Below are 14,064 nucleotides of genomic sequence, written 5' to 3' on the forward strand. Positions count from 1 at the left end.
GATAAAGGACTGGTATCCAAGATATATAAAGAACTTCTCAAACTCAACACTCAAAAAAACAAACAAACAAACAAATAACCCAGTTACAGAATTTCTCCAAAGAAGACATACAAATGGCTAACAGGCACATGAAGAAAATGCTCAACATCACTTGGCATCAGAGAAATACAAATCAAAACCACAATTAACTACCACCTTACACCAATTAGAATGGCCAAAATTAATAAGACAGTAAACAACATGTGTTGAAGAGGATGTGGAGAAAGGGAAACCCTCTTACACGGTTGGTGGAAATGCAAGGTGATACAGCCAGTCTGGGAAACAGTATGGCGATTTCTTGAGATGTTAAAAATAGAGTTACCCTACAACCCAGCAATTGTACTACTAGGTATTTACCCTGTGGGAGGCCACAATAAGGCTTGAGATGAGGACCAAACCAGGCCCTGACTTGTGCCTCCTTTAAAGTCCGAATAACCTAACAAAAGGTTTAGGATGGGAAAAGTTGAGTAGCACTGAGAAAGGGTCTGTGCTATGTGTTGTGCGCTCACCTACGTGACTTCCCACACGCTTGCTAAACAAATGAGAACAATTCGGTTAGGGTCATAAGTTCATGGCTGGTCCTTGCTGCCCTAGTACAACCCGTAAATTACTTTCAAGTTTGCTGTATCAATACAGAACAATTGTACTAGCATCAGCCATTTGGCGCCATGAGGAACTTGTGGTTGTTTAACTAGACACAGATGTATTGCTTCTCCTATTGTAATATCACTATATATATGGCCTTAATGCTTTGAATAAACTTAGCACTGTTGGACATCCTCCTCAGTGCTCCTCCTGCCCCCATCTCTTTGTCTCTTAATTTCTTTTCACCATCCTCTTACCCTCACATTCCTGATAGATTTGTCGTGCCGGCCACGACATTACCCCAAAGATACAGATGTAATATCTGTACATGCACACCAATGTTTATAGCAGCAATGTCCACAATAGCCCAACTGTGGAAGGAGCCAAGATGCCCTTCAGCAGATGAATGAATAAAGATGTTGTCCATATATACAATGGAATATTCCTCAGCCATCAGAAAGGATGAATACCCACTATTTGCACTGACATGCATGGAACTGGAGGGGATTATGCTAAGTGAAGTAAGTCAAACAGATAATGACAATTATCATATGGTTTCACTCATATGTGGAACATAACCAATAGAATGGAGGAGCATAGGGAAAGGGAGGGAAATCTGGGAGGAAGAAATCAGAGAGGGAGATGAACCATTAAGACTATGGACTCCAGGAAACAAACTGAGGGTTTCAGAGGGGAGGGTGGTGGAGAGAGGGGGTAATAGGGTGATGGGTATCAAGGAGGGCACATGTTGTGATGAGCACTGAGTGTTATATGTAACTAATGAATCACTGAACACTACCTCAAAAACTAAAGATGTACTATGCAGTGGTTAACTTAATAATAATTTTTTTAAAAAATCAAAAAAAGAAAGTCTCTCAATTTGGGTTTGAGTCTGATTTTTTTTTCCTATTCAACTGGGATTATATTTTAAGGAGCAGGATCACAGAGGTATACTTTCATTTTCATCACAATGTTATTAAGAGTATCTACTATCAGCAGGACTTAGCGGTGATGGTGTTAACCTTAATCATCTTGCTTTATTTGCCTTTGGTTGCTACAGATGTTACTTCCTTTAACCTTATTTCTGCACTGTACCCTTTGAAAAGCAATCACTATATGTAGACTACAGTTGTGGGGTGAAGAGACATGTTCCAACTCCTTGGGGTAATATCTATATAAATTATTCAGAATTATGGTATATAGGAGATTGGTCCTTCCCCCTTTACTTATTTCTTCAGTAATTTATCCATATCAGTATGGACTTAAGGATATTTGCTTTACATTTTGTCATTCAATTTGTTCTGGCTTTGGCCATTGAAAGATTTTCAGTTAGTTGCTCTGTCCCTTTGCCATAGGAAAGTCATTTTTTATATGAGCATTTCCTTACTCAGATATTATAAGATGCACTCATTTTTCCCCCCACACCCACACATATAAAGATATTTTAACTTAATCTATATTAAACTACAAATTAGTTCATTCTGATGTGCTGATATGTTTCATTCTACTCTACTACCATGGGTTTTATTCTAGTCTTTACCTCTTGATGAGGGATCTCACTTATAGCATTCACTGTTTATTTACTTATTTGCTCAGTATCACTCTATAAGCAATGGTTTCAGAATTAATAACATTTATCCTCATGTGAAACAATTTACCACACAGAGTTTGTCTTACAGTTTCTTTACCTTTTTCAAAAGTTATTTAAGTTATCATCATTTTTTTCCTTCTCACTTCAATGAAATTATGTCATATTTGGAATACAATTTTTTTTGCTACTCTCTGCATTCCATTGCAGAATTCCATAACTTAGTATTGATTTTTGAAAGTTGTTTAAATTTTACTCTTTGTGCATTAAAGTTCCATGAGAGTGAGATATATTCAAGTATCATGTATCCTCCATTATAATGTCATACAGAATAGTTTCATTGTGTTAAAAAAAAAAATCCCTTATTTTTCATGTTTTAATATCACCCACCCAAGCGAAGCCATAAGTTGGGTTCTTAAGCCACTCCTGTTTTCCATCTGCATGGTTTTGACTTACCAAAATATCATAAACTAGACTAGACTACCATGTGATGTGTTCCCTTTGAGACTTCCATTTCTCAGTATTATGAATTTAAGTTTCATCATTGTTGCATGGACTGATAGTTTATTACTTTCATCACCGAAAAGGATTGCATTGTATGTATGGATCATAGTTTGCTTAACCAGGCACCTATTGAAAGACAGTTTTGTTACTTTTAGGTTTTGGCAATTATGACCAAAGCTGTGATAAACATGCATTTGCACTTTATGTGGACATATGTTTTTAGTTTGCTAAATGCCTAGAAGGATAATTGGTGGTCAGATGTTAAAACTATATTTAAAGTATATTTAATGCGCATATTCCCAATACAACTAATGTGTGCAACTTTTTCCATTCTTATTTGCAATGTGTATTTCTTTTTTGGTGTAGTGTCTTCTCAGATCTTTAGTTGTTTGTTTTCTTGTTGTTGAGTTGCAAGAGGTCTTTGTATAAATTCAATGTATCTTTTATCAGGTATATGATATACAAGTGTCTTTTTTCCCCTCAGTCTTAAACTTTTGTTAACATTGTCTTCATTATAATAACAGTTTTTAAATTAAATAGTTTTATCAATTTTTCTTTCATGCATTGTGTTTTTTTGTGTTGCTCCTAAATATTTATCACCAAACCCATGAAAATCACAGATTTTCTCCTAGAAGTTTTTCAGCTTTATATTTTACATATAGGTATATGATCCATTTTGAGATTTGGTATAAAGTAGAAGTCTCTGAATTATTATTATTATTAATATCATTAATATTATTATTGCATATTGATGTCCAATTGGTCCAGCATTATTTTCCTTCATCAACTTGTCTTTGTGGTTTTGCCAGACTTAGTTGACAATATTTGTGTATGTCTACTTTTAAATTCTATATTATGTTCCATTGCTCAATGAGTCTTTTTATCTATTTATTTTTTTGTCAGAATCACTGTCTTATTTAAAATAGTAACTCTTAAAATCAACTAATGTGAGTTCTGCACATTTGTTTTTCCTTTTCTGGCTTGTTTTGGCTATTTTTGGTCTTTTGTTTTCTGTATATTAGATTTAGTTTGTACCTTTCTTCTAAAACCCCTGCTGTGATTTTGATGAGGGTTGCACTAAATCTATAGATCATATTTTTGAAAAACACTGAAAGCTTAATAATATTGGGTCTTTTGATATGTGAATGTGAAATATATTTCCATATATTTATATATTCTCTGATTTATGTCATCAACTTTTTGTGGACTTCTACAAATAATTGCTGCACATATTTTGTTAGATTTATGCCCAAATACTTTTTTTTGGGTGTTTTGTAAATGGTATTTTATAATTCATAGACTTTTTAAAAGAAATTTGGGGTTCACAAGATTAAGAGAAAACTCTACAGATATCCCCTATATCCCTGCCTCTACACATGCATAGCCTCCCCCATTATTAACATTCCCCAACAGAGTGGTACATTTGTTACAACTGATGAAGCTACATTGACACAGCATTATCATGCAAAGTCCAAGGTTGACATTAGGATCTGCCCTTGGAGTAATACTTTATATGGGTTTTGAAAGATATAAAATGACATGTATGCACTATGATGGTATCATACACAATAGTTTCTTTCACTGGGCTTAAATTCCTCTGTGATCTGCCAGCTCATCCTTCCTGCCCCACAATACCTGGCAACTACTAAATTTTTTACTCTGTCTATGGTTTTGTGTTTTCCAAAATGCCATATAGTCGGAATTTTAAAGTATATAGACTTTTCAGACTAGGTTCTTTGTAATTAATCTTGAAGGTCCCTCCATGTTTTTTTCCATGGCTTGATAGCTCATTTCCTTTAACAATGAATAATATTCCTTTGTTGGAATTTACTGCAGTTTATTTATCCATTCACTTACTGAAGGACATCTTGATTGCTTCTGAGTTTTGGCAATTATGAATGAAACTGCTATAAATATCTATATGCTGGACTTTGCATACATGAATTCTCAGATATTTAGGGTAAATATCAATGAGCATAATTCCTGAATTGTTTGGTGAATGTATGTATAGTTTTGTAAGAAACTGCCAAAATGTCTTCCAAAGTGGCTATATCAGTTTGCATTTTTATCAACACTCAGTGAGAGTTCCTATTGTTTCACAACCTCACCAGCATTTGGTATTGTTAGTGGTATGGATTTGGGCCATTCTAATAGATGTGCAGTGGTATCTTATTGTTGTTTTAATTTGTATTTCTCTGATGACATATGATACAAAACATCTTTTCATCTTTTCTTTTTTGGTAAGAAGATATTTCTCTTTCATTTTTGAAGGATAATTCTGCTGTGTGTAGAGTTCTAGGTTGGCAGCATTTATTTTTTTCTTTCAATATATTAAATATTTGACTTCACTATCTTTTTGTGATACACTATTTTAGGAGAGAAACTGGGTGTCCTTCTTAACCTAATTCCTCTGTAAGGTGTCCTTGTACACCAGCTTCTTTCAAGATTTTCTATTTGTCTTTATTTTCCTGCAATTTGAATATAATAGAGCACATCTCATTTTATTACCATTTTTTTTTCTTCACAGATACTTTTTTTTTTTTTTTCAAATTAAAGTATTGTGGTAACCTTGTGTTAAGCAAATCTATTGGCATCGTTGTTTTTTTTTTTTCAACAGCATTGCTCACTTTGTTTTTCTGTATCACATTGTGGTGATTCTTGCAATAATTCAAAATTTTCATTATTATTATATTAATTATAGTGATCCCTGATTAATGATCATCAATTTTTACTATTGTTTTTGTTTTGGATTGCCATAATTTGTAGCTATGTAAGACAGTTAATCAATAAATGTCATATGCCTTCTGACTGCTCCATTGATGAGCTATTCCCCCATCTCTCTCATTTTCCTTGGCATCTCTATTCCCTGAGATATAACAATGCTGAAATTAGGACAATTAAAATCTTATAATAGCCTGCAAATGTTCAACTAAGAGAAAGAGTCACACGTTTCTCACTTAAATCAAAAACTATAAATAACTGAGCTTAGTGAGGAAGGCATGTCAAAAGCCAAAATATGCTAAAAGATAGGCCTCTGGACCAAACATTTAGCCAAGCTGTGAATGCAAAGAAAAGTTCTTGAAAGAAATGAAAAGTTCTATTCCAATGAATGCAAATAAGAAAGTGAAAGAGGGGGCTCCTGGGTGCCTTAGTGGGTTAAGCCTCTGTCTTTGGCTCAGGTCATGATCTCAGGGTCATGAGATTGAGCCCCACATCAGGCTCTCTGCTCAGCGGAGAGCCTGCTTCTCCTACTCTCTCTGTCTGCCTCTCTGCCTACTTGTGACCTCTCTCTCTATGTCAAATAAATAAAATCTTAAAAAAAAAAAAGGAAAGTGAAAGAGTCTTACTGCTGATGTGGAGACAGTTTTAGTGGTCTGGATAAAAGATGAAACCAGACACAATATTCCCTTAAGACAAAGCCTAATCCAGAGTAAAGCCCAGACTCTTTTCAATTCTTTGAAGGCTGAGAAAAGTGAGGAAGCTGCCGAATAAGTATGAAGCTAGCAGAGGTTGCATGAAGTTTAAGGAAAGAAGTCTTCTCCATAACATAAAAGTACATGATGAAACAGCAAGTGCTAATGTAGAAGCTGCAAGTTATCCAGAAGTTCAAGCTCGGATAGTAAAAGAAGGTGACTGCATTAAACAACAGATCGTAAATGTATATCAAACAGTCTTCTATTGGAAAAAGATGTCATCTAGGACTTTCACAGAAACAAGTCAATACCTGGCTTCAAAACTGCAGAAGACAGATTGACTTTCTTGTTAAGGGACATGAAGCTAAGTTGAAACCAATGTTCATTTGTCATCCTGAAAACCATAAGTCTTTTAAGGATTGGGCTAAATCTACTTGACCTATGCTCTATAATGGGAATAACAAAGTCTGGAGGCTGCACATCCCTTTATAACACAGTTACCTGAATATTTTAAGCCCACTGTTGAGACTTACTACTCAGAAAAAAGATTCCTTTCAAGATAAGAACACTCATTCACAAAGCACTTGATCATCCAAGAGCTCTGATGAGGATATACAAGGAGAATAATGTTTTCATGCAGGCTAACTCAGCACCCATGCTGCAGCCCATAAACCAAAGAGTAATTTTGACTTTCAAGTCTTATTATTTAAGAAATACATATAATATACTTCTAGCTACCATAGATAGTGATCAATGTGATGGATCGAGATGAAGTAAACTGAAAATCTTCTGGAAAGGATTCCACATCTGATTACCATTAAGAACATTCATAATGATGGGAAAAGATCAAGACGTCAACATTAACAGGATTATGGAGGAAGTTAATCAACCCTTGGTGATGACTTTGAAGAGTTCAAGACTTCAGTGGAGGAAGTAATTACAGATATGGTGGAACTAGAAATAAAAATAAAATTATAAATGGACCATGAAGATGTACTAAATTGCTGCAATCTTAGGATAATATTTTAGCAGATGAGGAGTTGCTTCTTATGAACAAACAACAGAACAAACTCCACAAATAAATGTAGAGAAGGGACCACATTAAGGAGAGCAGGAAGGGCAGAGAGTGGTGGGGATCTTAACCCCCTGGGCCTGGCCACTGAAGAGAGGGAGTTGTGGGTGTGGGGAGGAATAAGAAAAAATTATCACACCAAGGAACCTGGACAGAGAAGACAGATCCCCACACCATTTGGCTTTGAAAATCAAAGGGGCTAAAATCATGAGTTTTATAGCAACTGGACTTAAAGCCTGGAACTTTAAAAATCAGTGGGCTTGGCTCTGAGAGATCCCAAAGTGTGACGGAAAGCTGAGTCCCCACCGTTAAAGAGACAGCATAACAAACAGCCCAAGGAGATAGAGTTTAGAAGGAGCAGTTTGAAAAATGCCTAAGGTACACAAAAGGGATAATTACTAATCTCATAGTTTTTTCATGGATTTCTCCAGGAAAAAGAAGTTGGCAGATGCCATTTATGTCCCCCATCTCCCAGTATGAACACACAGCTGCTTGTAGGGAGCTGCCAACCTAACTTGCTTACACTACCCCCCACCCACCTCCAGCAGGCCTGCCTCAGTTCTGGCACTACACATCCTTTTCCCCAGAAGACCCATGCAAACCTTGCCAACACTGCATCTCTTGACCTCCTGTGAAAGAATGCATGTATGCGTTAAAATGGCAACCATGACTTGTTTGCCCACAGTTCATAAGAGTGGCCCTGGCTGGCCTAGTCTCTCCAGTTACTGTACATCCCCAGTGGGAGAGGGCCTGCATGCACAGCTTTTGGTACCACACCCTCACTCACATGCTTTTTGTGGAGTGGCCCAGGCCAACCTGGGTTTGGTGGCAACAGCTGTACATCCTTTGGGAAGAGGGCCAGGGACATCTTATTAAAAGTGTGCACCCACCCACTACTTCCAAGAGCAAGAGACATAGCTGAATTTTTTAACACAGAGAAACAGAGAGTTAGGCAAAATGAGGAGACAGAAGAATACATCCCAAATGAAAGAATAGGACAAAATCACAGCAAGAGACCTAAGGGAAACAATAATATGCCTGATAGAGAATTAAAGGAATGATTATAAAGATACACAATGGATTTACAAAAAGAGTGGAAGACAGTGAGATCCTTAACACAGAGGTAATAAAAGAACCAATCATAGATGAAGAACACAATAATTGAAATTAAAAATATATTTGATGGACTAAATAATAGGCTAGAGGAATGAATTAATGACACAGAAGATAGAGTAATAGAAAGTAATCAAGCTGAGCAAGTGAAAGAAAAAAGAATTGTGCAAAATGAGGAAAGGCTTAGGGAACTCAGTGACTCTATCAGGCATAAGAAAATTTGCATTATATGGATCCCAGAAGGAGAAGAGAGAAAAAATGGGGTAGAATATTTATTTGAAGAAACAACAGCAGAAAACTTCCACAATTTGAGGAAGGAAATAGATCCAGATTCAGAGTATCACAGGGATCCCCTAATAAAATCAATTCAAAGAGATCTTCACCAAGACACATAGTAATGAAAATGGCAAGAAGTAACACTATAGAAAATAAATAAATAAATAAATAAATAAATAAATAAAAGCAGCAAAAGAAAAGAAAACAGTTACATACAAGGGAAATCCATTAAGCTATCAGTGGATTTTTCATCAGAAATGTTGCAGCCCAGAAGAAAGTGGCTTGATATATTCAAAGTGCTAAAAGGGAAAAATATGCAGCCAATAATACTCTATCCAGAAGAACTATAATTCAGAATAGGAAAGATAGAGTTTCTCAGACAAATAAAAACCAAAGTTTATGACCGCTAAATGAGCACTACAGGAAATATTAAAGGGGACTCTTTGAGTGGAATGGAAAGACTGTAAGTGAGGGTATGAAAAGTAGGAAACATTAAAAAATAATAATAATAAGTATTTCTGGGGTGCCTGGGTGGCTCAGTGGGTTAAGCCGCTGCCTTCGGCTCAGGTCATGATCTCGGGGTCCTGGGATCGAGCCCCGCGTCAGGCTCTCTGCTCAGTGGGGAGCCTGCTTCCTCCTCTCTCTCTGCCTGCCTCTCTGCCTGCTTGTGATCTCTCTCTGTCAAATGAATAAATAAAATCTTTGAAAATAATAAGTATTTCTGTAATTGTCAGTCAAGGGATTCACAGAATAAAAGAATGTAAAATTGACACTATAGACCTAAAACGTGTGTTGGGGATGAGGAGGGGGAATAAAAAATGGGCTAAAAATTAAGTGACCATCAACTTCGTATAGACTGCTATATGAAGAAAATGTTATATACAAACCTAATGGTAACCCCAAATCAAAAATCAATAACAGATAGGCAAATAATAAAGAGAAAGGAATCCAAGTATATCACTGAAGAGATCCAAAAAATAAAAAAATAAAAATAAAACATGAACGAGAGCAAGAGAAAAAGGAATCAGAGAAACTACAAAAATGACCACAGAACAAGTAACAAAATACAATAAATGTATATCTAACAGTAATTACTTTGAACATAAATGGACTAAATGCTCCAATCAAAAGATATAGGGTGATGGAATGTATAAAAAAAACAAGACCCATATATATGATGCCCACAAGAGACTCATTTCAGACCTAAAGTTAGCTGCAGATTGAAAGTGAATGGATGAGAAACATCTATCATTCAACTAGATGTCAAAAGAAACCCAAACTCTTTGAGGTCTTTTCTGATTCCATACTAATTTTAGGATTATTTGTTCTAGCTCTGTGAAAAAAGTTGATGGCATTTTGATAGGGATTGTATTAAATGTGTAGATTGCTCTAGGTGGCATGGACATTTTCATAAAATTTGTTCTTCCAGTCCATTAGCATGGAATGTTTTTCCATTTCTTTGTGTCTTCCTCAATTTCTTTCATGAGTATCCTATACTTTCCTGAGTACAGATTCTTTGCCTCTTTGGTTAGATTTATTCCAAGGTATCTTATAGTTTGGGGTATAATTGTGAATGGGATCAACTCCTTAATTTCTCTCTCTTCTGTCTTATTGTTGATGTATAGAAATGCAACTGATTTCTGTGCATTGATTTTATATCCTGACACTTTACTGAATTCCTGTGTGAATCCTAGCAGTTTTGAGGTGGAGTCTTTTGGGTTTTCCACATAAAGTATCATGTCAATCAGCAAAGAGTGAGAGTCTGGCTTCTTCTTTGCCAATTCAGATGCTTTTATTTCTTTTTGTTGTCTGATTGCTGAGGCTAGGACTTCTAGTACTATGTTTACTAGCAGTGGAGATAGTGGACATCCCCACTGTGTTTCTGACATTCGGGAAAAAGCTGTCCATTTTTCCCCATGGAGAATGATATTTGTTATTTTTTTTTCATAGATGGCTTTTATGATATTGAGCTATGTACTCTCAATCTCTGCACTGTGAAGGGTTTTAATAAAAAAAAGATGCTCTACTTTGTCAAATGCTTTTTCTACATCTATTGACAGTATCATATGGTTCTTGTTCTTTCTTTTATTAATGTATTCTATCACATTGATTGATTTGTGGATGTTGAACCAACTTTGCAGTCCAGGAATAAATCCCACTTTGTCATGGTGAATAATCCTTTTAATGTACTATTGGATCCCATTGGCTAGTATTTTGGTGATAGTTTTTGCATCCATACTCATCAGGGATATTGGTCTGTTATTCTCATTTTTGATGGGGTCTTTGTCTGGTTTGGGGAGTTTTACTTCCATTTCTTTTTTTTTTTTTTAAACAGTTTCAGGAGAATAGGAATTAATTATTCTTTAAATGTTTGGTAGAATTCCCCCTGGGAAGCTATCTGGCCCTGGTTTCTTGTTTGTTGTGAGATTTTTTGATGACTGCTTCAATTTCCTTGAAGGTTATGATTCTGTTCAGCTTTTCTATTTTCCCTGGTTCAGTTTGGTAGTTTATACATTGCTAGGAATGCATTCATTTCTTCCAGACTGTCTAATTTGCTCACATATTGTTGTTCATACTATGTTCTTATAATTGTTTTCATTTCTTTGGTGTTGGTTGTGATCTCTCCTTTTTCACTCATGATTTTATTTATTTGGATCCTTTCTCTTTTCTTTTGGTTAAATATGGCCAGAGGTTTATGGATCTTATTAATTCTTTCAACAAACCAGCTTGTACATCGTTGATCTGTTCTACTGTTCTTCTGGTTTCTATTTCATTGATTTCTGCTCTAATCTTTATTATTTCTTTTCTCCTGCTTGGTTTAGGCTTTATTTGGTGATCTTTGTCCAGGTCCTTTAGGTGTAAGATTAGCTTGTATATTTGAGACTTTTCTAATTTTTTGAGAAAGGCTTGTATTGCTATGGACTTCCCTCTTAGGACTGACTTTGCTCTATCCCAGAGGTTTTGAACTGCGGTGTTTTCATTTTCATTTGTTTCCATGAACTTTTAAGGCTCTTCTTTAATTTCCTGGTTGACTCATTCATTCTTTAGTATGATGCTCTTTAACGTCCAAGTATTTGAGTTACTTCAAAATTTCCACTTGTGATTGAGTTCAAGTTTCAAAGCACTGTCATCTGAAAAAATAGAGGGAATAATCTCAATTTTTTGTTATCATTTGAGACCTGATTTGTGATGCAATATGTGATCTATTCTGGAGAAAGTTCCCTGTACACTCAAGAAGAATGAGTATTCTGTTGATTTAGGATGGAATGTTCTGTATGTACCTATGAAGTCCATCTGATCCAGTGTGTCATTTAAAGCTCTTGTTTCTTTTTTATCTTCTGCTTATATGATCTGTCCATTTCTGTGAGTGGGTGTTAAAATTCCCTACCATTAATGTATTATCATCAATGTGTTTCTTTGCCTTGGTTATTAATTCGTTTATATAATTGGCTTCACCCATGTTGGGGACATAGATATTGGCAATTATTAGATCTTCTTGTTGTATAGACACTTTAAATATGATAAACTGTCCCTCTTCATCTGTTACTACAATCTTTGGTTTAAAACCTAATTTGTCTGGTATGAGAATTGGGGCCTTAGATTTTTTTTTTTGAGGTCTGTTAGTGTGGTAAATTTTTCTCCACCCCATCACTTTCAGTCTGGAAGTGTCTTCAGGTCTAAACTGAGTCTCCTGTAGACAGCATATGGATGGCTTTTGCTTTTTTATCCAATCTGATACCCTGTGTTTTTGGTTGGAGAATTCAGCCCATTTACATTCAAAGTAACTATTGAAAGATATAAATTTAGTGCCATTGTATTGATTGTAAAGTCCCTGTTCCTATAGATTGTTTCTGTAACTTTCTGGTCTATGTTATTCTTGGGGTCTCTCCTCACTTACAGAATCCCTCTGTAATATTAATATTTCTTGCAGGGATGGCTTGGAGGTCACATATTCTTTCAGTTTCTGTCTGTCCTGGAAGCTCTTTATCTCTCCTTCCATTCTGAATGACAGCCTTGCTGGATAAAGTACTCACAGCTGCACGTTCTTCTCATTTAGTTTCCTGAATATTACTTGACAGCCTTTTCTGGCTTCCCAGGTTTCTGTGGATAGGTCTGATGTTATTCTGATGTTCCTCCCTCCATACATAAGGAACCCCCTCTCCCTAGCTGCTCTCAGGATAACTTCTTTGGCTCTAAGATTTGCAAACTTCACTATTATATGTCAGGGTGTCAACCTATTTTAATTGATTTCAAAAAGGGTCCTCTCTACCTCTTGGACATGCATGTTTGTTCCTTTCCCAGATTAGGGAAGTTCTTAGCCATGATTTGCACAAATATACCTTCTAGCTCACTCTCTCTCTCTCTCTTTCCACCCCCTCTTGGATCCTGATAATATGGACACTGGTTCATTTCAAGGCATCATAAAATTCTCAAAGCCTTTCTTCATAGGATATCTGTTGTCTTTCTCTCTTTTCCTCCATTTCCTTCCTTTCCATTAGCTTGTCCTCTAGAGGACTTATTCTCTCTTCTGCCTCATTGACTCTTGCTGTTACAGCATGCAATTTAGACTGCATCTCATTCATAACATTTTAAAGTTCATCATGATTAGATCTCCCTTAGAGATTCTGTATTTTCTGTATTTTCACTTATGCTTTAATCAAGTCTAGTTGTGTGTATTGTCATTTATGCTTTTTTCAAATCTAGTTATCAACTTTATAATTGCTATACTGAATTCCAGCTCTGACGTCTTATATATATCCATATAGATTAGCTCTGTGGCAGAGAAGATTGCCTCTGGTTCTTTTCTTTGTTGTGAGTTCTTCCTTATAGTCATTCTGCATAGGGAAGGATGGGTAAGCAAATGAACTGAATCCAAAATATCAACCACAACCCAAGCCAAATGCATCCTGGAAAAATCTGAAGTGACCAGAGCCATCATATAAAAGCACACATAGCCAAATGCAACATAACTATATATAAAAAAGGGGGGGAGTGGTGAGACACTATAATTTCACAGAATGAACAAAGCAGAGTGGTCTGCTTGTTCCTGATTAAATTTTGATCTGTGTGTTAGAAGACACTACATCCCAAAATTGTAAAGAGAGCAAAATTTATATTGATATGAAAAACAGAATTGAATAGAAAAAGGTCTAGAGTGAAGCAAGTATCTTTAAAATGTAGATGTAAAAAAAAAAAAGTTAAAAAGAGACTTAAAAACACAAACTGGTGAAATAAGTATCTGGTTGAAATGGGAAAAAAGCAAAGAAAAAAAATGGAAAGTTTTAGACTGAAGAATAAATGAGTCCGGAGGAAACACCTCTAGCTCAATATACTATTTTCCCCTGGTGCTGGAGTTTTACAGTCTCCCAGGATCTATATGCTTGTCATTCACCTCCCCTTGTCACGGGGATGGGCTTAATGTAAGCTGGTCCTCTATGTGGCTTTTTCCCCCTAGTGGCTTTCTGTGCTTCTTC

The sequence above is a fragment of the Lutra lutra genome, chromosome 2 (assembly GCF_902655055.1).
Source record: "Lutra lutra chromosome 2, mLutLut1.2, whole genome shotgun sequence".
In the NCBI taxonomy this organism is placed as follows: Eukaryota; Metazoa; Chordata; class Mammalia; order Carnivora; family Mustelidae; genus Lutra; species Lutra lutra.